Genomic DNA, 23,546 nt, shown 5'->3' on the forward strand with positions numbered 1-23,546 from the left:
AGGAGCAGGCATTTCAAGGATGAGGCAGCACCAACCAGATGGCAGGAGGGGGTTGGGGAAAGTGCATAAACAGAGGAAGCTGCATGTCAAAGGTGCTGAGCAGACGCATGGATGAACAAGATGAGGCTGTGGTCTGGGGCGCAGGGCTGGTGCAGAGAAACTCGAGATGAGGCCAGACCCACTCAGGCCAGGACCCGAGTCCTCAGTAAGGATCTGGGTCCTTGTGTGAGCAGTGGGGACAGGCACAGAGGGCTCTGAGGGTTAAGCAGGAGCCCGGTTTGGTGAGAATTGGAGGTCTTACCACCTCATTCTGGCCTCCAGGTAGAGAGTGGCTTAGAGGAAGCAGGCAGGAGAATTCCAGAATCGGTAAGAGTCATCCAGGCAAGAGGGAGGAGGGTGTGAGCATGGGCAGGACAGAGACTGGGTTTCAGCCATCCTACTGTTGCCAGAGGGCTTAAGCGGGTCTCCAGACGCTGGGGAGACACTCCAGTCTCAGCTGGTGTCCATGTTCTTCACATTGTCACAAGAAAGAATTCAGGGATGAATCAGAATGGACAGGCAAGAAGCTTTTCTTGCAAAGCAAAAGTACACACATAAGAGAGAAATGTTAACATACTCATGAGAACTCATCAGGCACGAAGGAGTTGGGGTTTCTAATTGTATGGGCTCTTCTTATTTGGGGGTAGAATGATCATGAGGTTTTCGAGGAAAAAAAAAACAGAGGTTTCTTAGGATCAAGATGCCATCCATTTTTATACTAAATATGGGCATGCTGGGATCTGTCAGGGTGCTGGGGGAGGCAGGTGTATGGTAATGAGCACGTCATTAGGTTTGGGGCAGGGCTCAGTTGAGACTCAGCTAGTCTCACTCAGCTCAGCACACTCCGGTTTGTTAGGGTCTTATCAGCCCAGGTTCCTCCCTGTCCTTGCAGCTCCTTTCTTGCTGTTCTGTGAAATTGCTGCCTGATATTTTCACACTTTTCCTGCGACCACCCAGTGCTGATTCCTATTTTGTGGTTGATTCTTCGGTTAAAGGGTGGATAATGGGCCGGGCGCAGTGGCTCCTGCCTGTAATCTCAGCACTTTGGGAGGCGGATCACCTGAGGTCAGGAGTTCGAGACCAGCCTGGCCAACATGGCGAAACCGTCTCTACTAAAAACACAAAAAATGGCCAGGTGTGGTGGTGGGCACCTGTAATCCGAGTTACTCGGTAGGCTGAAGCAGGAGAATTGGTTGAACCCAGGAGGCAGAGGTTGCAGTGAGCCAAGATCGTGCCATTGCACTCCAGCCTGGGTGACAAGAGTGAAACTCCATCTCAAAAAAAAGAAAAAAAAAGGTGGATAATCATCATTAGATCATCATTAGGTATTCTGGATAAGGAGGGGAATTTCAGGGACCCCAGTCCCCAGTTACTGCCGCCTTTCTCCCTTATTTGGGTTTGCCCGGGAGAGTCACAGACGTGTCACTTTTACTGGGATTTGGGCTGTTTTCTCTCCTTTATTTTGGGTTTCTGATATCCTGTGGTTTCTTTCCCAAGGTATTGTTTTAGCTGTTGTTTGGGTTTTTCCATCCTCCTGCCACCACCCCATGCTATTCCCTTCTCACTAGCAGGTGCAATCCCCTGGGACTTGGTGCCCAGGCAGAGGTGGAGGGTCCAGAGAGAGATTCAGGATGATGCCCAAACTTCCACATGAAACATCTGAGTGAGGATGTTTGGGGGCCTCTAAAGTGCAAAATGTCCTCTTCTGTTATCAACACAGAACACTAGCATTTGCAGAACCTGTTTGGTGTGGTCACCCTAGCCCCTGTTGAAATCCGGGCTAAGCCCAGGAGTGTTGGAGAAGGGAGTCCAGATCCCTTGCTCCCTTCCCCGCCCAGCCAGCACTTCTCCGACGGAACGTGACTGCAAGTCACCTGGGCATCTTGGTAAAATGTAGGCTCTCATTATGTAGGTCTGGGGTGGGCCCTAAAAGCTGCAGACTAACAGCTGATGCTGTTAATCCTAGACCACACTTTGAGTAGCAAGGGGTTATGCAAATGCTTCCCCTGTACCAAGTCAGAGACCACCCCAAGCTTCCAACCCACGGTAGAACCAGGAGTGTACTCAGTACCACCAAGCAGTTTTCCCCCAGCCCATCCCACCCTCAAAGGCAGAAGCTCTGCTTCTGTCTCTCAATCCTGTCCTCAGCTGTCCCCAGGAGTCCTGTGAGGTTGTCATTGGCATGCTTGTGACCATGTCTCCTGCCCAACTGCTCCAGGGCCCCAGGGTTTGAAGACATTAAGACTCCTGAGGCCTTCAAGGCCATCCTAAAGGAGTTCCTGGGCCCTGCTACAGTGAAGCTCAGCTGGTGGGCTCTGAGGGGCATCCAGGCAGACAGACCCAAGTGACATGAGGCACATGAGGGTCTGGACCAGGAGAGCCCTGGGCGGGAGGCGCTCCATGAACAGATCCTAGCAGACGCCCTGGAGGTGGAGGACATTTGTTTCCTAGAGCTGCTATGTAAACAAACAAACAAAACACAAAATGAGTGGCTTAAAACAATAGAAATCTACTCTCTCACAATTCCAGAGGCTAGAAGTCCAGAATCAGGGCGTCAGCAGGGCATGCTGTCTCTGGAGGCTAGAGAAAGAATCTTTCCTTGCTTCTTCCAGTTCCTGGCAATCCATGGCAATTATTGGCCAATGGCAGCCTCGCTCCAGTCTCTGTCTCCATCTCCCCATAGCCTCTCCTCTCTGTGTGCCTCTGTGTCTTCACACAGCCTCTTATGGCGACACCAGACACTGCGTCTAGGGCACACCTTAACCCACTATGACCTCGTCTTAGTTTGACTACATCTGCAATGGCCGTATTTCCAAATGTGTCCACATTCACAGGTGCCTGGGGCCAGGACTTCAGCATATCTTTCAGGAGGACACCACAAAGCCACAACAATGGAGGAACCCAAAGCAAGGAGGGGCCAGGTGCCTCCCACACTGCTCAGACAGGCGGCCCACTCACAAGCACATCGCCTGCCGGCCCTCGACATCTGCGGACTAGCTAGAGGACTGCCCTCTGCGCCACCTCTCAGGGCCATCCAGTAGTGAACCCCTTGCCTGTAAATTCTGGCCCATTGGCTATAAACTGTTTGTAAGGTTTTAAATAAACACTTACAGCCCTTCTGAAGTCTGGTGACTCACCACTCACTTGGGGCTTTGGCAAACTCCACAGCCTTAGACCCTGAAAACAAACCAAAGGGCAGAGCCACCCACAGAGGCCCGCGAGGAGGGTTCCCATGGCGACAGCCCAAACCGAGGTCCCTCCCAGCACCCTGCCAGGGCCAAACCAGCCATGGGGATGTGGGGATGCAACTGAGGAAGGCAGGGAGGGGCACGTTCCTCTTCTGGCGGAGATGCTGCCTGGAGGGTGGAAACTCAGCATCCTTCCCTTGCCAGCCTCAGTTTCCCATGTTGTACAAAGAGGTCCAGTTCAGGCCTGTAATGGGATGGTTCAGTGAGAAGATTTTCATCCCCTCAGGTGGGCTGGGCCTGGAAACGAGCCGTTCTGTTTGCCATAATGGAAGTCATGGGACCTCAGTTTCCCTATCAAAAAGACAGATGGCTGATTTATCCCGTGTTGCATCTGGCCAATATCCCTTTACAGCCCAGGTCATAAGGAGGCCAACCTGTGCAAAAAATTCAGACCCCAGATGGGGTTAGCTGGGCTACCAAAGGGTGGGTTTTAAATGCTTCAAAAATAATAGCCAGTATTTTAAAATGGGGAAATTGCATATGAAAAATCTGGATCTCAAGCTTTCCAGGAAAAATCGCATCTAGCAGCATGGGGCCGACATAGCCTTCTGGGCTGGGTTTGGCACCTGCTTCTCGGTGGGCACATGCCAGGCCCCCTTCCCCAGGTTCCTTGGGCCTGAAAACCAGCCCTGCTCAACTTTGCTCCTCTGCTGCTGTTTTTTTAATCACCAAACACTGACGTGGATCTTTATCAAGTGGGAAAGCAAGAGCTCAGTTTAAAAAGCAGAGTTTCTTTTCTTTTCTGTTTTGTTTGTTTGTTTGTTTGTTTTTGAGATGGAGTTTCACTCTCGTGGCCCAGGCTGCAGTGCAATGGCGCGATCTCAGCTCATTGCAACCTCCGCCTCCTGGGTTTGAGCGATTATCCTGCCTCAGCCTCCTGAGTAGCTGGGATTACAGGCACCCGCCACCATGCCTGGCTTATTTTTTTGTATTTTTAGTAGAGATGGGGTTTTGCCATGTTGGCCAGGCTGGTCTCAAACTCCTGACCTTAGGTGATCCATCTGCCTCAGCATCCCAAAATGCTGGGATTACAGGTGTGAGCCACCACACCTGGCCAAAAAGCAGAGAGTTTCTAAAAGAGTGGTGAGACGAGAGGAATGGCTTAGATATTTTCTGGACACATAAGACTTCTCATCAGCCACCCAGCCAGCCGAGCATCAGTATGGAGACCTCCTAGGTTACAGTCCACCCACTGCTTTTCCCAGCGTCATGTTTCTGGAAGTTTCCACCAAAGTGCACCGATTGAAGTGGCCATTTGCTAGAGGTTCAAGCACAGGCTCCAGGCTCCTCTAGGAGCGGGAACCCCAGACTGCACTCTCTCACTGTGAGGCCTGGGGCAAGTTGCTTAACCTTCCTAAGCCTCAGCTTCCTCATCTATAAACAGCACCTGTGCATAGGAGAATGAGAAAGTAAAGTGAAGACAACGACTGAAAAATGATTCCCGTGCTGATCGGCAGCTATTTGTGTTGTTACGGTTGTTTTTCTATTGCTGCTGTTGCTAGATGGCTTATGTCTCAGTGGTATTCTCCCACCTGCAGACTCTGAGACCAGAATTCAGTGCAGATATTTTATGTGTGGAGGAGGCAGGATTCCAGGAAATACCAGTAGAGGAGTGGGAAAGTGAGACAAAGAAGGCAAAGCAGCCAGGAAGTCACAGCCACTGTGTTGTTATTACCTCTGTGACAACTGACATCCAATTGTGCTGGGGAGCTCCAGCCAATGAAGCACTCACAAGTCAGAGTTCTCCATGCACCCCAGCCTACAAACAAGGGAGCTGTGGTATTGATACACCCACTCCCAGCGCTCAGTAGGTGAAGGCTGCTGCCAGAAGTTGTTCATCTCCTGGCCTCCCTGGCCAGCATGGAGGTGAGAAGAGTGGGCTTCTGCAACACAGAAAGCCCTCAAACACAGAAAGGATGCTTCCAAGTTTGGAAGCTGGGTGGTGAGCCCTGAAGTGTTCAGGGTGAGGAGATCTGGACAGGGTACCAAGAACACCTGCTAGACTCATGCTTGTCTTTTACGTGGATGCAAAATTTGCATTCGATTCCATCATATCCCCATGCTGGGTGTAATATAAAAACATATTGGTCTCCCCCTCCCCACCAGCAATGGAGGAAAGCTGGTATTATAGAAAAGGTTATGCTTGCCCTGCATCTCCTGTACTCCCTGGCATGCTTGCTGGACACAAACACACCTGAGAAAGCCATGACCCACTGTGGAAAAACGGGATGTACCTTATCTCATTTGAACCCCCTGTCCATCTTGTGCACTCAGCATGCATTATCCCCATTTCACAGGTAAGAAAACTGAGGCCTAGGGTGTTCAGTAATTTGCTCACACTGGTAAGGAGGTGAAACCCAACAGACAATGGCCCTTTAGCAGCAAAGCCCCCGTGGAACCCAGGCTGTTGAGTGGATCCCCTAGAATCCTGTTCAGGGAAATAGCCCTGTGAGATCAGAGGTCTCCTGGGAGGGAGGAGTAGTGAAAGCTGACTTAGGTCTTAGAAAGACCCCTCTGGGGTCTTCCCTGCACAGGGAAGGGATCCAAACAGACTGAGCAGGCACAGGAGAGCAGCAGGACTCAGCTTCATAATCCAGGGAGACAGGCGGCTGTCTGGGTGCGAGTTCTGGCTGGGCTGAGGAGGAGGAGGGCCAGACCAAGGCCTGTGATGGAGAAGGAATTGGCCAGGCCTGGGGATCCTTGGGTAAGGAGTAAGGAAATGATGAGGAAGGTGACAGGCATGACTCCCAGTTTCCAGCCTGGGCAACTGGGAAGATGGTGGGGCCCTTTACTCCAGGAAGCAGGAAGAGGAGGCATGGCTGTGGAGGGGCTGCAAGACGATCAGTTCTCAATGAATTGATGTTGGAGGACTCCGTGGGGAGATGTTCAGGACAGACATAGGGGTCTGCAAATGAGAAAAATTTCTCCATCCTAGAAACTTGTATCTGAGGATCCACTGGAGTAATCAAGGCCATAGGAGTAGAAGATGTCACCCAGAGAGAAGAAGGGAGGGGAGGAGAGGAATGCCCAGGACAGAGCCTGGGGAGCCTCCTCAACCAGGGCCAGGCAGAGGATGTCTCTGTGTGGGAGCCTATGCTGGGGTCCAGAGGCCCAGGGAGAACCCAAAGGAAGGAGGATGTGGACGCCAAGAGCAGAGTGTTAGGCTCCTGGAGCCTCCCTGGGGCCAGCATACAGTGGTTGCTCTAAAAAGATTTTAGCCAGTCATGTTGGCATTTGTCTGCGGCCCCAGCTACTCGGGAGGCTGAGGTGGGAGGATCGCTTGATCCCAGGAGAGAAAGGTTGCAGTGAGCTGTGATCTCAGCACTGCACTTCAGCTTGGGCAACAGAGCCAGACCCTGTCTCAAAAATAAATAAATAAAATAAAATAAAATAAAAATGAAACTTTCTTGGTTGAAGAAATACATGGATGAATTGCATTTTCTTAGTGTTTTGCAGCTTCCAAGTTCTACCATAACCACAGGCCCGTTTGACTGTTATAAGAGGCAAGCAACATTGATTCCACGCTACAAACTGAAAACCCAAGCCAGCATCAACTGCAGCGGCTGGGTGGAGAGCTGAGTTTGTAGGTGCTTCACTAAGTAATTTCTCTGGCCTTAATCCTGCATAACTGTTGGGCCCTTCCTGGGCTCCCTGCGGCTCTGTCTGGCCCTGGGGGCCAAATAGGGCAACTAATTGGTGCTCTGGGGTTAAGCACTTTCCCAGAGCCCAGCTCTGCACCCCCTCCCACCACCTCTCACACTCCTAAACACCAGGCTAGTTGCATGAACCAAGTGGGATATTTGCGTGTGAGAACTGATTGGTTTTTGACAAATCCAGCTTGGCCTCTTTTTAGCACCTACTCATCCCCCAGGGGCTGGAAACCTGATATTTTAATGATTTGCTCCAGACCCTTTAGGAGGTGGGGAGGTGATTTTTGTGGAGCTGAATTCCCAATGGAGGTAGGCCTGGTAGATGTAATTAGCAGGTGAGGATTCCATGGGCTGGGAAATCAGGTGCTGTCAGCACAGGCATGGCCCTTGCCGTTAACCCACTTCAAACGCCTCTTCCTCTCATTTCCCGGTAATGTAGGGGTAGGCTTCCCAGCCTAGGGATAAGAGAGAGGCTTTAGGAGAGGGCTCTCTTGTCTTGGAACTGGACAAACTTTTCCCTTCTGCTCCTGTTTGGTCCCAATTTGCCTGTTTTCCCTCAACCCTTTTTCTTTCTTTTCTAAAAGATTTTTTCTACATCCTTTTGATCCTTTCTTAGAATCACAGAATCTCAGGAGAAGGAGGCTAAAGTTCTACCTCTTTGTCTTATAAATGCAGAAACCAAGGTCCATGAAGATAAAGAACTTATCCAATGTTACAGTTAGTTAATATGATCATTATCATCACCACCATCATCATTATCACTATCATTATTGTTACCATCATCATCATATCATCATTACCATCACCACCATCAAACTCATTATTTTCACCATCATCACCACCACCACCCTATCATCACCATCACCACCATTGCCATCATTACCATCACAATCACCATCACCATCACCACCAGCATAATCACCATCACAATGACCATTATCACTATCACTCACATCATCACCACCACCCTATCATCACCATCACAATCACCATCACCACTACCACATCATCACCACCGTCATCACCGTCATCACCATCATCACCATCATCACTATCACCACTACCATCACCATCACCATCACCACCGTCATCACCATCACCGTCACAATCACCATCACCACTACCATCACCATCACCACTGTCATCACCATCATCACCATCACAATCACCATCATCACAACCAACCACCATTATGATCACCATTATCATCATCATCACCATCATCACTATCATCAACACCATTATCACCATCACCATCATCATCATCACCATCATCACCATCACCACCATTACCACCCCATCATCATTTCATTATTACCATCATTATTATCATCATTTGTTTGTTTATATCCAACATTATTCCCCCCAAATTTAGAGTGTCTCAGCCACCACAAGATCTTGGGTCTCTAGACTCCTTCCTTAGGCTCCTCCTCCCCATCTCAGCTCCTGCACCCATTGCAGGTCCCCACCCTCACACCACCTCTTCTTCCTTCTCCCCCTCTCCACACAGGAGCTGGCTCTACCATCTAGGGTCTTCCCTGCAATTCTCCCACCCATTTCCCATTTAGTTCTCTTGCAAAGACACTGCTTTTGAAAATCCCCTCTGTCCTTACTTCTTCCTTTTGCTTAGAGTGGGACTGAAACAGAAGGATTCCAGAGGAGAAAAATGTAAAGCACAGAAGATGAGGGGAAAACAGCAGACAGGATGAAAGTGGTGTGTGGAATGAAGTATAAGACTCCCAGGCAAACTGCTCCTTCGTCTCCACTGTCAGGCAGGTGGAGCACAGGAGCTGAGCCACTTGCCCTCTCTGCTCACTTCCCTCAGTCTCCTCATTTAGAGAATGGTCTGGAGAAGGGTGGGAAGGTTGATGCTGGAGGATCTGAAAGCCCTGTACAGCTCTGACATTCCACAATTCCAGCAGCATGAGGGGGAGGGTGGAGGCCCCAAGTCAGGCATCCCCTAAGGAGGGCAGAAGAAACACTCATCACAGTCCCCAGGCCCCAAATACATGCTCAGCCTGGGGCTGGGCTGCATCTCCACACCCCTCTGAGAGATTGCGGCTTCAGCTGCCAGCTCTCCTGCCAGGTCATTTCTTTTCTTGGGCACCTCTCACTGGAGCCTTGTTGGGTGGGGCCAGCCCGGCTCACGCATGGGAGGCACCTGTGCCTGACATCAGTAGGGACAGACAGGCTGACAGTGCCACCCTCCAGGCACATACCCTCCTGGGTGAGCTTCTGCCCCACTAAATCCCCAGCCTCTCCTCCTCCCACTCAATTTCCCCACTACATCCTCTTCCCCACTCTCCATCCTTCCAGCCTCTGTGTAGCCTGACACTTGGAAACGAAGGATCAACTTCTGCTGCGTTTGGCCAGAAAATGTCCCTCCATCACAGCTGTGTCTTTGAAAGGAGCTTCAAGTTCAAAAACCCTCCTCCACGAGCTTCCCAGCAGCAAGGAAGGCTGACTTCCCTCCCCTCCCCTTCTCTCCCATTCCCTCCCCAGGGTAATGAGCAAAGGGACACAGATGACTTCAAGACACCCAAGGTTCCCTGTGAGTCTAGGGCGGTGACTCAGCCGAGGCCTGAGTTATGCCCGGCAGAGCAAATCTGACAACCTGGCCTGACCGCCTTCCCCTAATGAAGCCCTTCCTGAGAACAGGCCAAAGCCAGGATGACATCCAGGGGCCTGCTCAGTCATGGAATAACTGACCTGGCTGTGCCTCGGCCAAGCAATCATCTCCCAGTCCGCCCTGGCGGTTCTGGGCAGCTCTGTTTGGTGTTCATGGCTCCCGAGGGCTAAGACATTTGGAAAAATGAATCCAAGGAAGCCCTAAAATAAATGAGGGCACAGCCAAGAGCAGCGCTCCTTTCCCTCACTTGGGGACTGGGGGACAGCTGGCAGGGGGGTAGATAATCACCTGTGAGACCCAGAATGTGAGAGAATGACAGATTTGTCTATTTCACCTGCCCTGCCTGCCAGGCTCACTGCTGAGAGCTCAGGCCAGTGCTGCTGTGGCTGTGGCCACCTTGGAGGTGAGAAGTGGCACAGTGGGGACTCCAGCCAGCCCTGTCTGACTGCAAAGCTCTGCATGTCTCCGTTATGCAGAGCTCGGACCATTCACTCCAACCAGCCCACTCATCATAGCAACACAAGAGCTAAGAGTCCCTGGGTAAGTAGCTCGCCCACGTCCTACAGCAAATGGAGGTACCCAGTGCTGTGCGGTCCACGTGGAATGTGGGTAGAGCCTGGGGAAGAGATGGCTGAAGGAGGAAGGATGGAGCAGGGTGACAGCTGTGGGGACCAGCTGAAAAGCTGGGCAAAGAGGCAGGCAGAGGGGTGAGGGGCACACAGGAAGGAGAGATGTCATCAAATGATGGGAGACTTGGCATGATCTGAGCCAGGTTTTGTGTGCAAAACTTCTGGCAGCTGCACGGGACAGGGTTGGGAGGAGAGGAGAGCTGAGGGTGGGGTGACCTCTTGGGAGCTACGACAAGAGGTCCAGGTTGTCAGAGGTGGGGCAGAACCCAGGCCATGGTGGTGGAGGGACATGGGGAGAGCCATGGCTAAGGGAGACAGGGAAGGTGGCCTGAGGTTTCTAGAGATGGAGAAAAGCAGGACTGCCAGCCAAGCAGAAAAAGCGGTGGAAACAATGGGAGCCCCTCACAGGCACTGGGCTCAGGGAAGAGCTGGATAGGCCTTGGGAAGACCAGGCTTAAAGGCCAGGCTGGAGATGTGGCTTCAGAATCCACGCGACACGTTCCACACTATTTGTTTATTCATTCCATAAATCACATGTGGAAAATCTGTTTCAGGCTCTGGACTAGATGCTGAGGGAGGCAGTGTCTTGAGAATGGTCCTTGCACAGCAGGAGTTCAGATTGTCCCAGCTCCATGGGGGACAGAACAGAGTCCTCGCCTTTTTCTTCCTCTCAGAAGGGACCCGGGAGCCCCCTCTCTATCCAGCCCACTCTCCCATCCCCAGCTGTTCCCCTCAGCTCTGGGGGCTGCTCTGCCTTCTCTGATATGAGCCCCATATCTCTTTTGCTTGGACCAAACCCTTCGGAAAGCCCTCACCTCTGCCCTGGGTGCAGGTTTCTCCCATTGCATCACTCTCTGTGTGCCTGGGTACACCACATCTTTGGCTGAACTGGGTCCCCTCTGTGGCAGGAACCACCAACCCCCACACAGGGCCCAGTGCACCGAAGGTGCCCCAAAGTCAAAGATCATCTTCCCTAGCATGCTCAGGCACCTTACACAAGATCCCGACAGACAGTCACGAAACGGCTCCCACTTTTAAGTTTTTACTGACATATAATAGTTGTATATATTTTGAGGGTACCTGTGATATTTTGATACCTGTATACAATGCCAAGTGGTAATTTTTTAAAAAACAAATCAAAGCAACCCAGCTTCCCAAAGTTGAAGACGAAGAGAGTTCTTTGGAACCAGCACCTCCATTTTGCTTTCTTACTCATTCTGCAGCAGACTGTGGCCATCCTGGGCAATAGAGAACCCAGAGACACAGAATCTGCCCCCAAGTAGCTTAGCATGGGGCGCCAGGGATGTAAAGAATAAGGCTGATAACATGACAGGTGCACTGAGGAATGACCAGGTCTTCGACCAATGTGAGGAATCCAGGAAGGCTTCCCAGAGGAGGCACTGTCTTGCGAGCTGGACACGGTTAGCCAGGTGAAGGAGAAGGCATTTCTGCAGACCAGAGGCAGAGAGGTTGAAGCTGTGACAGTGTATGGATTAGCTCATTTGGGGACATCTGCCAACCTGTTCGTAACATATAGACTAAGCTAGGCTATTGAGTTGATCAGACCCCAGGTTTCCCACTTGCGTCATTAGTTCAAATCAGCAGTCCTTCTGGGCAACATTCCCAGCCTTAAAACCATCTGGCACTGGCACTGGCACCCAGTCGACTTCCTGAGTCTGAACTCTGCCTGGAGCGCACCCTGCCCCCATCAAGGCCCGAAAGTCCTGCCCAGCCTGAGGGACCACCTTGCCTTCCAAGGTGCCCTCCTGATTCTACCCCACCACCTCCTCCAGAAACCACCACTCCCTCCTCTCAAACTTTGGGACACCTTTAGTACCTTCTATGGGGTGCAAACTGTGTTCTGGTTGGTCATTCTGGATATTCAAGTGCTTCCTCACCCCTTTGGGGCAGGCAGTACAGCTCAGCGGATGAGAGTGTGGGCTGTGGTCATAATGTCTGGGGAAGGGGGAGGGAAAAACTGGAAAGCTTCCTGGAGGAGGTGACCAAACTGTGCCTTGAGGGGCGAATAGGAGTTTGCAAGACAAAGGAGGGAGAGAGAAGGAAAATTCAGGTAGAGAAAGTAGCATGAGCAAAGATTGCAGGCATGAAAATACTTGGCATATTTGGGTAATGGTAAGAAGTTGGGTGAGGTAAAAGTGTGGGGTTGAGGTTAAAGAGGACATAGAGTCCCAGGCCTTAGATCAAGGTGGACTGCCCATATAGTGCCAAAGAGGTGGATCTAGTCCTGCCCGGCCCTAGACATACTTTGGCTCCCAAGCCTTCTGGACGGCACATACCTCAGCTGGCTCAGCCACCCCCCAAATGACAACAGCGCCTCTGCAGAGTCTTCTAACCTCCCCTCACAGTGGCGGTCTTTCTCGCTGGGCCCAGCTCAGTCCTCCTTCATCTGGGGGCTCCAAGTCTGTGATTCTATCAGCCTTCATTTTTTTTTTCCTTTCATTCACTCACTGATCATTATCCTCCAACCCTTCCGATGCTTCAGACAGGCCGTCCGTTTAATTTTGTAAAACTAAACAGCACGCTTGGTTTTTTCAGGATGTACTCTGAGCGTGATATGTTCTGTGGAATGTTTTTCAGAGCAGTGAAAAATTTAATTTCTTCCCCCAGCATCAAGATGTGTCAAACATAATTTATGCCTGGACATAATTCATCCCTAAAGATAAATATTGAAACCCAAGAGAGGAGAGACGACTGCAGAATTTCCAGGGGTAGGGGAGGTGGAGAGGGGGTCTCCCTCCTGACGCCGCCACTGAAGGGGTAAAAAATATATATATTATAAACTAAACGAAAGTAAAGTAGCTCGCTCAGGTCTGCTCCCAGCACTGCCGTGGAATTTTTTTTTTTAACAGGCCTCTTTTGTGTCTGTTGAACTGTTGCTCTGTCTTGCATAAAATCTCTAGCAATAGAAGTCCTCAATTAAAGTCACCTGCTGGTCTTTGTCAGCAGAGCTTGACGCTGTCAAATAATGCGGAGCCCCTTAAGCCAATACAAGTCATTAAGGAGGAGGTGAATTAGAGATCCGACATGGGGGACAGGAGCCATCCATAATCAATTGATATCTTCCTCTGCTGGAGGTGGGGCCCCGGGGAGCCCCGCTCCCCAGCCTCATCCGCAGGGGCCTCCACCCCTGGATCCAATTAGACCGCGGCTCAGCGGGTCTGGGGTTGCGCTGAAAAGCCATCAGTAGGCGAACCCATTAATAACTCGCCAGTGCCCTGCGTATTGTAATTGTCAGGCTGCAATTTACAGTAATCCTCCGATGCAAAAGCCTAAATCGCTGCAGCTGATTGGAAATTCATACACCCATTTGAAAGAGAAAAACACAAGATGCATGGGTTAAAAGGCCAGAGCGTGCAAGTGTGTGTGCTGAGTGACAGACATTTTAGTACTAGCCTGGGACCATATTTTAAAAGGTCACTGAAAACTCTTGGCTTGGGCCCTCTGACAAACAATGAACGTTCCATATATTTATTTGCCATCTCTTTGTTTTTACAGCAAGCAGAATAAATGAGTTAAATGACGTTGTGCGGGCCTGCATATTGTCAGCACAGGTTATAAGTCATTATTAAACTCCATCAAATCAAACCAAACCCGGTCAAGGCAATGAGACTAAAAGTTATTTGCATTCCTTCTGTCATAAAAAATCATATCCCCTTACTCAAGACTTTCGTTTCTTTATTAAATGCAGCCACAAGAGTATTTCAGGTCTGGCTATATAAGCTCAGGAAAACCTTCCCGGTATAACTTAGTGTAACAGCTTAGACCCGATTCCACTAAAAAGTCCCAGTTGAACGTATCTGGGCACTCAATCAAGACATACATATTACTTTTAAATAAGATTAGCCTTTATATTTTGCTGCTTAAGTTAAAACTTTTCATGTCATTCTCTACTTTTATGTAAACTCCAATATAATTCTGTTTCAGCAAAATACTTCAAACAAATTAAAAACCTCAAGTCGAACGTGTCCTTAACAAAAACTTTCTTAATGGCATCTCAACGTGTTTGCTGACACTAAAACACTTTTAAATAAGATGGATTTTCCCTCCATTTCCCTGCATTTGTAATTATGGCTGTGCTGCGTGCACCTTGGGTTACAACGGCAAAAGCAGTTATCTGTCCTCCAAATATTATTTGACCAATAACTTCCCAGCGACCCACAGCATCTGTTTAAAAAATTGTCTTTGCTTACCTGTGTCTCCAATTGGGTTCTACATTAATTGCGAAATAGAAAGTGATCCGTGGGGAATATTTGGAGGAGGCAGGTACAGGGAAGCACAGGGTAGGTAGGAAGCAGGGGAAAACATGGTTCCACTGAAGGGCACTCGTGTGGCAAGGCATGGGATTGTTGACTCCTTATGCAAGCTCCTTTCTGATATTTACAGTCTACACATCCAACATAAGCTCATTTTAAATCTGCTTCTATCCTACTAGTTTCTTATCCTAAAATATATTCTTATATATACAAAAATCTACTTCTTGATTTGGCTATGACTCTGAGTATTATCAAAGTTTTATCATCTTTCTGATCTTGAGAAATGCTTGGGAACGAAACTAAGGAGTCAATGATGGAGCAGTGCTTCCATTTCTAATCCAAAGATGTCCGTTGAGAATATGGGAATTTAGAAAGGCAACTCTCATGAAGAGTGAACTAGAAGCAGGTTCAGTACCCACTCATTCTACTCTTTGCTCACAGGAAAGATAATTGAATATTTGTCTGTGGTGCCTTCCTTTTTACATCCACCCAGTGTATGCAGTGGTATCTTTGGGCTGAAGCAGAAGTGTAGTCTTAGCAACAATCCTACATCTTATTCTTTTATCCAGGTACTTCCTGCCTGCACCAGGGGCTTCTCAGCTTACTCCCAGATTTCTAATACGTCATCTCATTGCAGCTGATGACATCTCTCCAAGACAGGTAAGAACTACCATGCCCATTGGACAGCCATCAAAAATAAAGCTCAAGGAGTTTGAGATCACATTCATGGCATGGCAGGCAGAATCCAAACTGGCCCAAGATTCCTGCTCCCTAATAAGCATGCATTGCATGTCCACCCTTTGAGGGCAGGCAGGACTTGAGAATATGATGAGATGTTCCTGCTATTGTAAGGTTACCTTATAAGGCAAAGGTGGTAGAATTTTGCAGATGTAATTAAGATCCCTAATCTTTTGCAGATGTAATTAAGATCCCTAATCAGTTGAGTTTGAGTTAATCAAAATGCAGATTCCCCTAAGTGGGCCTGACCTAATCAGGTGAGTCTTTTAAAAGAGAATCCAGGCCTTCCTTGAAAAGGGAAGTTTAAAGTGAGAGAGCAGCTCTCCTGCTGGTCTTGAAGAAGCAAGATTCCAGGAGTTCTGCATCTACAAGGAAATGATTTCTACTAAGAACCACATGAGCTTGGAAGGATCTCGAGCCCAGAGGAGACCTCAGCCCCAGCAATACCTCGGTTGCAACCTTGTGAGATCCTGAGCAGAAGAATCCAGCTCAGCTGTGCCCAGACTCATGACCCACAGAGAGTGTGACATAATGAATGTGTTTTGAGTCTTTAAATTTGCGGTAATTTGTTACATAGCAAGAGAAAGCAAATACACCTGTGACCACCAATCAAGCAGACTCGCCTTAACATCCACACTGTGGCCATTCCAACCCCCTTTGTGAACTCCTTTCTGATATTTACAGTCAACACATGCAATAAAGCTCACTTTAAATTTGCTTCTATCCTACTATTTTCTTATCCTAAAATATATTCTCGTATATACAAAAATCTACTTCTTGATTTGACTATGACTCTCAGTGTTATCAAAGAGCTTTCTTATAACACACACTAAAAGAAACTATGATAGTTTTTCTTTTCCAAGGGCCTTGAACAGCAGCATACTTGACACCAGTATGAAACTTTCTTGTTAAGCCCATAAACGTTAGTACCTTATGAGAAAAGCCGTACCTTTAGAAACACCTGACTAAATATTTCATTAAGTGCAACACACAGCAAATTCCTGCAGTAGATTCACTGGATTTACAACCATCAAACTGTATTAAACTTACAATATCAAGATTTATCACCTATAAAATGGAGTCTCGTTTTAGTAATATCTCACATTCGATCCCAAAGGATCTCAAATACCTTCGACCCTTCACCAGGGCACTTCACCGTAATTCATAACGAGGTAATCAAATACTTCACTGTAAGGCAGCCACTGCCACATTAGAGGATTAACTCACCTATCAAGGAAGGGTAGGCAGGGCTGGGACAGAAGGCAGCCGCTGCTTTACTGAGTGCAGAAATGGTACCAAGATCTAGATCACAGGGAACAAAAACCACACAGAACCACAGGGGTGGAGTTGGGCCATCCTGACAGGCTTCTGGTCCCAGTGGTTTCAAACATTAGTCTTTGGTGGCAGAATGCGTTCTCCCCATACAATGTTACAACAAATCTCAACCAATAGAACAGATACAATTGGAAGAAACAGCTCTGCCTGAATTAGGGAGAAGAGAGGAAGACCCAGTCCCCACAGTGCCTCCCTTCTGGCCCCCTTGGCATTCTTCAGCCCATTGTTGGAGACCCTGTTTCTACTTAGTGGTTCCCCACTTTGACTACATATTAAGATCATCTGGAAAGCATTTTTTAAAAGGCAGATGCCCAGGTTTCACCCCAGAGCCTCTGATTTCGTTGGCATTCACCAGTCTGGTTGAGCCCCATGCGATGTTTGAGAAGCCTGAGATTCCAAGAAAGAAAAAAGATTTGCTAAAGGGAGTACAGGTTTAAAACTACAACCCAGAAACATAGAGCCTGAATCATTGAGCCAGTCCTCAGAATGTTTGCAGGATGTCATTACGCATGTTGAGATTGTAACTTTGGGTTGAAATCTGTGAGTAAATTTTGAAGATTTATAGTGATCACATACCTTAAATAATTCCTCAAAAGTATTCAGGTCTTCATGATATAGGCAAATTACATGATCAACGTCTTAGGAGCATCTCTGCACCCATCATTTAAAGAATAATTTGGTCTATTGAAGAGACCACAAATTTCCATGGCAGCATGAACCAACAACTACTATGGTGAGACATCATAAGGAGAACTCCTACCCATCCCTCAAAACCCAGCTCAAGTATCACCCCAGCTGTGAATATTCCCTTCACCTTCTGACCTTCTTCTGTGTACCCTGATCAGTCCTTATTAGAAGGGACATTGGATTAAAATTATATGGTTATACACAATGATCCCCATCAAAATTTGAGCCCTGAATATAATGAGGTTCATGATTCATTTTCAGGGATATCTTCAACATCCTTACATGTCTTTACTCATCTGAAGATTGGGAATAATAGTAGTACCTACTCTTATACAAAACAGAGGAAAGTATTTAGAACACTGAGCACTCAATCATTGTTATTTATCATTATTATTTACACTGGCTGTGCGTGTCACTCAATCATATCATCCTATCTTATTGTCTTTAAGGCAAATATTCTCCAAAACTAGCAGGTTTCCTCAAGATCTGTCTTCCCACTCCACTCCCTGACCCCATTCCTGGGATGTAAGCTTCCATGCATGTGACAGACATGTCTATTGCACTAAATCCCATTGACTCTGCAGTGTCTGACCATCGAGGATGCTGAGTTGCTATTTGTGAAAGAACGAAGAAATATGTTCAGCAAAACAGCAAGATCATAACCCCAGCTTATAGGAACATAGTCTTGACCAGACATGATTCAAATCTCCCTTACTTTTTTTTTTCTTGAGACAGTGTCTGTCTCTGTCACCCAGGCTGGAGTGCAGTGGCGCGATCTCGGCTCATGGCAACCTCTGCCTCCTGGGCTCAAGCGATCCCCCCACCTCGGCTTCCTGAGGTAGCTGGGACTACAGGCACTCACCATCACGCTCAGCTAATTTTTGTAGAGACAGGGTTTCACCATGTTGGCCAGGAGGGTCTCAAACTCCTGAGCTCAAGTGATCCTCCCACCTCGGCCTCCCAAAGTGCTGGGATGACAGGTGTGAGCCACCGTGCCTGGCCCAAATCTCCCATACTTCTGCACTCACAAATTGAATTTTTGTGGTTTTGAATATTATACTCTGTTAGTGGATTTTAGGGGCCAACCCCATTTTATAGATAAGGAAGGAGATGGAGGCCACAAGAGGCAAATGACTTGGCTGGGGAGTGGCAGTTCCAGGGCTACCCCAGGTGCAGGGTCCCAGGCACCAGCTGATGCTCCTTTCAGTGTCCTTGGTACAGGAGGGTTAAGTCAGAGTGTCCTGGGACGCAGGAGTTCCAGATGCCTAGAAATGCTCAGACCATGAGTTGCCAGTGCCTCCCTTTTCTCAACAAAATTGGCTTTAGAGAGCTTCAGTTCTGGAAAACCTAGATTTTCTATTTATAAACATAACCTCAAGTTGGAATTCTGGCTTGTTGGGAGGACTGATTCAGCCCTTTATTCCAAAAAGGTAAATAGAAGTTTAAAAAAAAAACCACCAAACAAAACCCAAAGTGGGCCTTATGGCTCTTAAAAAAACTTAAAGCTCAAACACACTTTCCCATAAAAGCCACTTACGTCCCACTGTCTGCCCACACTTGAGCCTGGGCTCTCAATGGGAAAAATCTAAGAGCGCAATGCTGCCTGTTGCGTGAGAGCTGGCAGGCTATCATCTTGCTTGTCTTCACAGAACAGTGTGCAAACCGGGGCTGTTCCCCTCTAACAGGTCGGCCCACTGGGATCTGGCAGCACAGGGAGGTGCAGAGCTCAAAGCTGTGATCATAGCGTGCTTTCTGCCTCCTTACGAACCACCTGGCTCCCCTAGGTCCACTTCATGCCCAATACTTAGTCACTGCCTCATAAATAAACTGAACCAATGAATATCAGTGTGTTTGGTCATAGCACACCTCATTCCCAAGAAGAATGGGATGGCAACAACACAACCACCATAACATCGCTGGTGCCATAACAGGAGAGCATGGGGCAGTTAGGGGAATAGGGCAAGGGGAAAATGAGAGAGTACTACTGACAAAAACACTGGATTATATTCCCATAGGATAACTGTATGTCTGTTTTCACACTGCTATTAAGAACTACCCAAGACTGCATATAAAGGAAAGAGGTTTAATTGACTCACAGTTCCGCATGGCTGGGGAGGCCTCAGGAAACTTACAATCACGGCAGATGTCAAAGGGGAAGCAAGGACCTTCTTCACATGACGGCAGGAGAGAGAAGTGTGAGCAAGAGCAGGGAAAACTGCCTTATAAAACCATCAGATCTCGTGAGAACTCATTCACCATCATGAGAACAGCATGGAGGAAAACACCTCCATGATCCAATCACCTCCTACCTGGTCCCTCCCTCGACATGTGGGGATTATGGGGATTACAATTCCAGATGAGATATGGGTGGGGACACAGAGCCAAATCATATTGATAATTATGGGTGGACTTGGCTGTGGCCCATCTTCCCCAGTAGGATGTAAATGTCTATAACAAGGGCAGGAACGCCGCATTATTCATTGTTCCAGAAGAATGCCTGCACGTAGAAGGTGGTTAATAAATATTTAAGTGAATAGGTGAACTGAGTTACCTAGTAGTCAAAGCATAAAGAGAAAAGGTCAGCTACGGGATTCGTAGTGTCCACTCAAACCAAATCTTTAGGAAAAGCACAGGCTTTTCTGGACATTTCTCCACCACACCCTCTTGATTTTACATGTCCCAGTTTACTGTGTCAGACTAACCAGGAGATCCCCCTGCCCCCCTGCCACACTGCCCGGCACCAGGGACTGCCACACACCAACGTTCAGAAGGGCCCCAGGTCCCACGCCCCTTGGTTCAAATATTATTAAAAGAAACCAAAAACCAAAAAAACAGAAAATTTCCCCATCCTCTCTACTCTGCTGGTTGCCCCCTGGCCCCCACCATGTCAGCGGACCACAGATAACGCACAAGCCAGCGCTCGGAGATCCACACTGACTGAGGTTCTTCTGCAGTGGAGCAGTGTTTGGGTGCAGTGGTGACTGGCATGACCCTTGTATTCCAGTGGCTCCCAGACATGTGAAGAGATGGTGTCAACAGGGCGAGATGTGTTGTGAGAAGGGCCAGGGACTGTAGCAGGGACCAGAGGACAGGCTCAGGCTGAGGGTGGGGCTGGGTGTGGGAGGATAGGCAGGACTGGATGAGGAAAGGGTGGTGGGAGGGGGAGGGAAGGGAGTGTCTCAGGCGGAGTCCACAGCATATAGAGAGGTGCAGATGTGGGGTCATTAGGAAGACAATGCCCATTACCCTGAGAGGGTGGGGTGCAACTCCTCTCGGGAGAACTTCGTGAATTACATTGCTCTCTGCAACTGTCAGGGGTCAACACCTGGACACACAAAACTAGTACAGAACACCCTTTGGACTTGAAGCCTCAGCATCACTCACTTACTGAGTGGAAGAGACCACTACCATCCTAAAGTCACTTTGTCCCCTGACGGCACGACTGGATAAACCTCCCCGCTTTTTCCATCCTGCTGCCATGATGCCCTACAGCATAACGAGTGGTTTTACCGAGGTAAAGGAGCGCTTCTTTTTCTTCAAAAAAAGTGACTGCAAAAACAGGACGGAAAAAGGCAAAGAGGTTAAAGCCAACACTTGCTTTGGCAAGTGGGGTTTGGCAGAGCATTATTTAAAGTGACATGCCCATGGCTTATCTTACCAGGACTGGTGCACACAGCCCTGAAATGGCCATTGGGTGAGTCACTAACTGTTCAGGCTAAGGGGACATAGGGAACAGAATACGCGTAGGTCCCACCTTCAGTTCTCCTCCAATGAGGAAGAGTGTGATGAATCTTTTCCTCCTTTGAAACACAGAAATGATACTAGGGTCACATATAAAACAAAGAACGCCTGCAACTGGTGCCTATGTTGGCTAGAGGAGTCACCATCTGGTTTTCTTCTCAACATGAAAGATCTACGTGCACACATATTTTAATTCCACCACCTTTCTTTCAAAAGACCCACATAAACCGGGAAATTCTTGGATGACAGTTCAAATGCTTTTGTTTTGGATGGACGTGGGTTCAAGGCACAACCCTCTTACTGGGATTTCAGGCAAATTACTTCACTTCTCTGTACCTCGTTTTGCCCATCTCTAAAGTGAGGATTGTAGCGACAATTAGCCCTTGTTATGGACAACTGTCAGGGCACTGCACCCAGCGTTTTACGTGAACTCTCATTTAATCTGAATGATTCTTGGCTCCTCATAGTAAAAGCAAGATTATGAGACTAAAGTAGGTTAAGTAACTTGCCCAAATTCCACAGTGCTGGAAACCAGGCGCCCTGACTCTAGTCCTCAGTCAGAATCTCTACGAGCCACTTTCCTCCAAAAACAACCATTTTAATAATTTCTTTGAGAAGTGAATGGCATAAAACAGATAAAACGTTGAGCACAGACATGGCACTTATTACGTGTTTGACAAATCTTAGCTAGGTGGGCCGCAAGTCCTTATATAAAATCCTTGCCTTAAGACCAATGTGTTTGGCAATTCAGAGTTTTCTGAATTTTAGAAAAGTAATTCAGTGTGTAAGCCATCTATTAGGTGATGGCCCCAGCAGCATCTGCAGCAGGACCAGTAATGAGGCATGTTAATATTGCTGTTGCCAAACCTAGGATTAGCCACGCTAAATGGGATACAGACTATATATAGGCTCAACTCAGTAGAGGTCAGGTGTTGCTGCTAAGTAAGTTCTGGAAACTTGATTTTCAGTGTGTTTTGGACTTCAGAATTATGAGCCTGTATTAGTGCCCAACATACATGGTGTTCCTCCATATGCACAAGGAAATACGTGTGAGGGTACTAGCTACACCTTTGCTCCTAACAAATTAATGTGAGAACGTTACAAATATCTAACACAGAATAAGCTAAACCAGTAAGGGAACCTCCATACAATGAAATAGTATGTGAATGTTACAGAGAAACAGTTGGCTTTACAAGTGTGTGTCCACAGACACATATACACATGTAAAAAGTCATTGAGCTATATGTATTAAGATTAGTGCACTTTATGCATATTACTGTAAGTTTTAACTTCAATTATAAAAAAAAATCCTAAACAGATTTGATATGGAATATTCTCAAATACGTTAGCTAAAAAAGCAATAGGTAGAAGTGTGCTGAGTGTGCTACCATGTAAAAGCAGTAAGGACATAGCCAGTCACTCATTTGTGTAAAACGTCTGAAAAAAATACACAAAGAAACTAAGTAATATTGGTTGCCTTTGGGGAAAAGTACTACATAAAGAGAAATACTTTTCATGGTACAGCTTTTTGTACATTTTTAGGTGTTTTTATTTTAACCATGTGGTTGTAGTTCCTATAGGAAAAATATTCTTAAAAAGCTTACTCCTGTAATCCCAGCACTTTGGGAGGCCGAGGTGGGCGGATGGCTTGACTCCAGGAGTTCGAGACCAGCCTGGACGACATAGTAAAACCCCGTCTCTACAAATAAAACAAAAATTAGCTGTGCGTGGTGGTGCACGCCTGTAGTCCCAGCTACTTGGAGGGCTGAGCTAGATCACTTGAGCCAGGACGTTGAGGTTGCAATGAGCCGTGTTCGCACCACTGCACTCCAGCCTGGGTGACAAAGTGAGACCCTGCCTTAAAAAATAATTAAAATAAAAAAAAAATTAAAAGCTTACTACCTATACTATTGAGATTGAGCTATAAAGTTCTCCAAACCCTCTCTCCCTGATCCAGGGAAGGGCAAGGTGACTGACTACAGTGGCACTAGGGTTGTGATAATTTCCAAAGTTAGGGGAGAACGTACGGAAAAACTGGAGCTTTGAGATCTCAGGCCCAAAGATCGGGATGAGTAAGTGTGAACGCCCAATCCAAACTGTGGGGGCCTACAAGCAAGGTCAGGGAGGTATGAATCAGGCAGAGGCACAGAGCTCAGCATAGGTTTTGAGTAAATGTGTAAAGGGATAATGTGCACACATGTGTGTGTATGTTGCTCCTGGCTCCTCTCCACTCAGCACCCTGAAGGTGACTGCCGACCTCCAATGCTAACTTCTGAAAATGGTTGGCTTTAGGGTCAGAGAGGCAAAATAAAAAACAAATCATTTTTGGTCCTGTGGTGATACAATGTTCTTTAAGTTTGGTTTAGCCACATGGGTTAGATAACTGACCATATATTCATTTTGTCAAATTTAGGCTATGTGCTGGGTACTGATCTACAGCAGGAAGCAGGATGAGGTCCTACCCTCATGGAGCATCCCTTCTAGTATCGTGTGGCAGATAGCTAGAGACAAGGTGATAGAGTGCAATGTTAAATCCATGATAGTTATGGGGGGCTACCTTATATTAATACGGGATG

Source organism: Pongo pygmaeus, chromosome 15 (genome assembly GCF_028885625.2).
Source record: "Pongo pygmaeus isolate AG05252 chromosome 15, NHGRI_mPonPyg2-v2.0_pri, whole genome shotgun sequence".
Lineage (NCBI taxonomy): Eukaryota > Metazoa > Chordata > Mammalia > Primates > Hominidae > Pongo > Pongo pygmaeus.